This window comes from Bison bison, unplaced genomic scaffold (genome assembly GCF_000754665.1).
Source record: "Bison bison bison isolate TAMUID 2011002044 unplaced genomic scaffold, Bison_UMD1.0 scf7180017864317, whole genome shotgun sequence".
Lineage (NCBI taxonomy): Eukaryota > Metazoa > Chordata > Mammalia > Artiodactyla > Bovidae > Bison > Bison bison.
The window spans coordinates 4,509,324-4,514,203 of NW_011494889.1; the positions used below are offsets into that span (position 1 = coordinate 4,509,324).

At 52.4% G+C, this 4,880-nt stretch overlaps 1 long non-coding RNA gene across 1 annotated transcript in view; it reads left to right on the forward strand.

The window, feature by feature from the left end:
• The window catches only part of LOC104997900, an 8,163-nt gene extending 4,257 nt beyond the window's left edge, over positions 1 to 3,906 (forward strand). Inside the window, exon 2 of the long non-coding RNA XR_826373.1 lies at positions 2,805 to 3,906. This is a non-coding gene — a long non-coding RNA (uncharacterized LOC104997900). The remainder of the gene's footprint in view (positions 1 to 2,804) is intronic.
• Positions 3,907 to 4,880: the final 974 nt, after the last annotated feature.

Here is a 4,880-nt window from a genome sequence, read left to right on the forward strand (position 1 = left end):
CCAGTGGTCATGCAGGGATGTGAGAGTTGGACTGTGAAGAAAGCTGAGCACCGAAGAATTGATGCTTTTGAACTGTGGTGTTGGAGAAGACTCTTGAGAGTCCCTTGGAGTGCAAGGAGATCCAACCAGTCCATTCTGAAGGAGATCAGCCCTGGGTGTTCATTGGAAGGACTGATGCTAAAGCTGAAAGTCCAGTACTCTGGCCACCTCATGCGAAGAGTTGACTCATTGGAAAAGACTCTGATGCTGGGAGGGATTGGGGGCAGGAGGGAAAGGGGACAACAGAGGATGAAGATGACTGGATGGCATCACCAACTTGATGGACATGAGTTTGAGTGAACTCCGGGAGATGGTGATGGACAGGGAGGCCTGACATGCTGCGATTCATGGGGTCACAAAGAGTCAGACATGACTGAGCGACTGAACTGAACTGACTGACCCTTGGCAGACATTGCTAATCTGTCTTGACACTTTCTGCTGAATAGTCTTACCCGTTTTCAATACAGGGCTTCAGGCAGTCACTACTAATGGGTCCAAGATGTCTACAAGATAGAAGTCTGTTTGCCATTCCCTGCCTTAGTCTTTCCCAAAGCATTAGGTTTTATATATGTGACTCCTGTCCACATAAAAGGTGAACCCCACGGCTTAGATAGGGGCCAGGATGGGTCACTTCAACATCTTTAGGTTGTCACAGTCAAACCTGTCCTGTAGCTGTCCCTCCTTGGAGCCATCCAGAATTCGTCTTGAGGCAAAGATGGGTTGGGGGCAGAAAAGTGAGGAGCAGAAGGTGAGCAGAAGAGCGACCTTGGCTGAGATTCGGAGGGAAGAGGAGAGAGCTTCTTGGCGGTGTCTCATGGAGAGTGACCACCCCAGGGAGGGGAGAATGCTCTGCACTCCTGAGCCGAAGCCCACACACCCTCTGGGGCTGCCCACTGGCCACAGTGGCTGGTCACTGTGAATGCAGACTGCAGACCCCTTCCATCTCCCAATCCCCAGCATGCAGCCTCTCCCTTTTTATATTTCAGGCAGTCTCTCTGTTACCGACCAGGGTTCTTGGCCTCCTTAATCAGTAGAGACTGACAGGAAGCCAGATGAGAAATCAGGCAAGGTTTTATTGGGGGCCCCTGCTGCAGTAGGAGGGAGTGAGAACAAGTAACAGGTTCCCTTGGTCGCTCCCTGAGCAGAATGGTGAACTGATTCCTTATATGGGATGAAGGAAGGGGCAGGTCCAGGGTTCTGGCTGGAGGGGTGCCTTAGGTGGTGCTGTGTGCTGGGGACATGCATGACACCCTGCTTTTGCTCCAGGCGCTTCAGAAGTGACAGTTGGTTCTTTTGGTCTTTTTGTATCTTCTTGTCCATAATTTGCCCCTACTGCTCATGCACATGCATGCAGTTATTTTTGATCCGTCATAGTTCCATGGATAGAGGAGCCCGGTGGGCTACAGTCCATGGGGTCACAATGAGTCGGACACAACTGAGTGACTTCACGACGATGAGTTTCTTTGTATTTTGTTGTTCAGAGAGGGTTTGTCCGGGTGCAAGCACTGCAGCAAAAGGTCCCAGGTGCCAGGTCCCAGCTGGTCTCATGTCTGGCTTCTCTTTTTAGACTGTTTTCTCTTTCTCTTTTTCTCCTCTTCCTCATGCTGCCTCATATTCCTGTGTTTCTCCGAAGTTTCTCAAGGTGAGTCTGTTGGGGTGTGCACAGTTCTCATGCCTGGGCTTCCTGGACCCTCCCCTTCACTGCCCTTCCCCTACCCCACACTGCTCCCCTCCCCGTCCCCCGCCTACCCCCGACTTCCTGCACACAAACACCCCGTTTCCAGTTGGCCAACAAGCTTCTATTTTTAGTTTTTTATTTTGGAAAATGTTTAAACATAGACACAAATAGAAGGCCTAGTATAGCGAGTCTCTAAACGCCTAGACCAGCTTCAGCCATCCTCTACTCACGGCCGCTCTGTTTTCTTCTATTACTGCCTGCATCTGCCTCCACCCCCAACACCTTAACTTGATAAGTAACCTGGTAAATAAAGGGAGAAAAAAAAACAAACACAAGTCCACTGATGCTCCTCTGTGGGCTGACTTACCAGCTAATAGGGGTAACTACTCGGCAAACCCAGATGACAATTTCACCCTTAAATATCCCAGTAGATGTCTTAAAAAATAAAGGAACCGCAGTACCTTTTCATGCTCAAATAAACTAGCATCAGTTCCTTAATATCAACAGTGATCAAGTTTTTCTCATGTCCTCATAGTCACCACCAAGGCTTTAAAGGCTCGAAGCCAGCGGTCACCTTGGCCTGTGTCACAGGTTCACAGGTGTCCAACTGATGGAGCACGCCGGCCTGGCTCCTCCCTTCTGTATGCTGTCTTCCTTTTCTCTTCCTTCCTCCTCTCCATCCACACGTACCAGATGCCCATCACTTGGGGAAGTCTTCCTGGCACCTTCTCCCAAGGCGCCGCGTTAAGAAATGGCAGCAGGCCAGTCTGCCGGGGCCACGTTTGTGCAGTGGCTTCAGGGGTGTGGATTCAGGAGCACATTGATAACTTTTCAACCCCCAGCAGGTCTGTAACAGAAATCCTCCTCTCATGTCTCCCCGACTAAACCCCGAAATCCACTCTCTTCATTCATACCCTGTTTCCCATTAAGAAGACAGCGCCCTTGGGAAAAGCTGGGCCACGGCTATAGCAGTCATTCACACGTCTGTGTGAATAAGTTCTAGCATATTCAAGTCCGGAGGCACTGCCTGGAGAAATGGTGAGGGAAGTGGGTGTCTGACCATCTCTCCTCTGCTTCTCCCTCACAGGCTACAAGGAGCAGGGCATCCCACAGCAGCTGTGAGCCCGGGCGAGCCGCTGAGAAGCCCGGTGCCCAGGAGGGCCACGTCAGGCAGCGGCCGGCCCGGGGTCTTCACGTTTTCTCTTCTGCCGCTTCCTGGGTTTGGAGTGGAAAGAAGGGCATTTGAGAATACTATTTATTTTGAAAACGCACCTGCTTTTCTCAGCAGGCTCTGAGAGCTGCCAGCTCCTCCTGCTGCTCCAGAGAGTCCTGTAGCACAGACGCCCAGAGGGTATCTGGGTTGGGTGGGGAGTGGGGTGGAGGCGGGGATGCTGAATCAAGAAGCTGGAGTGCCCCAGGCTCGGGCCACCTCGCCTTGTCTGCTGCCCACCGTGAGGGTGTGCGGCCAGGCCAGGCAGCAGTGACCCCGTCCAGGCGAGCAGGGCTCGTCAAGGGGCAGGACTGCAGTGGACACCTCCTCTGGGCCCCTGTGGGAGTGGTCTCCTGGGGCCAACATCCGGGCATGAGTAAGGATAGACAGATTCCTGCCTGGTGTGGAAAAGCCTGCTGTGCCCTCCACTGTTGGCAGGGATGGGTCCCTATGGGTGTCTGCTGGCCCCATGGCTGCCCCCATCTCCTCGCCACTGAAGTCTCCAGGTCTGGGCGGATCTGACCTTTGTTTCCCTGGGAAGAAGGCAGTGGCTCCATTCCTGGGGCAAAATTGCTGGAATTGCCAGATGTTCATGTACAAGTTCACCAACCCAGGTCCACATGGGCAGCCTTCCCCATTACACTCAACACTGTCTGGGGCCCGTACTCCTTTCTCTGAAATCCTTAGGGCCGACAGGTCTCTGACTTCACACATTTTAGATCTGAGGAAGAGAAGAAACGTTTGCCATCCATTTCGTGACAGCCCGGCGGGGTCTGGACCTGCTCACACCATGAAACATGGGACCACTTCTGTAGAGGAGCATGTGAATAATCAGACTTATTAGGATCAATAAAACTGTAAATAGCTTCGCCTCAGTACAGGTCAGATTTTGCCACTAAATACGTAAGGGGAGAAAACTCACCATTTGAGAGCTTTAGGGGTTTTAGAATTGCAAAAAAAAAAAATAATAATAATTGTGGACCCTTCTCTGAAAATCCTTCTTCTGCAAAAATCCTGCAAACAGAGGCATTCGGGTGACCTTGCTGGTGTTACACGGGGATTCCTCCTGTTGCAAAGGGATGATCGGGGCCTTTTCGACACCCAAGTGATTGTTACAGTCACAACCACCCGAAGATGTCTGATTCAAGATCAATCAGCAATTAAGAGAAAGGAGATGTAAATGACAGTGACAAAGGAGACATTCACATGTCTGCTTTCTTTTCGTTTTCATTCTAACGTAGGGGTTGTTAAAATGTGGGACTGGCCCAAAGCCAAGTTTCTGGCCTCACTGGACTGTGTGCCACGGGGTGTGTTTCTCTCCAAGGGGCTTTTCCTATCTATCAAGGACTCAGTCAGAATTTGGCCAGGGATGGAAGAGCGGCCTGTGGCGCTAGTGGTAAAGAATCCACCTGCCAATGCAGGAGACAGAGACGCAGTTTCGATCCCTGAGTTGGGGGGATCCCCTGGAGGAGGACACAGCAACCTACTCCAGTATTCTTGCCTGGAGAATCCCATGGACAGAGGAGCCTGGGGGCTATGGTCCATAGGGTCACAGAGAGTTGGACATGGCTGAAGCGAAGCAGCACAGAAGAGTGGCCTTTTCTGGTCGTTTTCCCCTTAATGGATGGAAAGGCGTGGGGAACCGGCAGCTGGGTAGGCCCTTCGCTCCACCGTGCGCCCCTTTGGGGGCCACTGCGTGCTTAGTCTCCGTTCCTATACTCTCCACCTGGGGCAGTGGCCCACCCACTCCATCCACCGAACTTTCTAGTTACAGTCCTGCTGGGAGGTGGGTCTCAGGCTCCCTGTGGCCTGGATAGCAAACCGGCATCCTTGAAGAAATGGAACTCCCTGAGCCACTTGCTGCCCCCCACCTCCACCCTGGGCCCTGAATCAGAGGTGGGCTCTCCACTCCTTGGCCTGATCCTACCCACCTCCCACCACCCCGTCCATCCC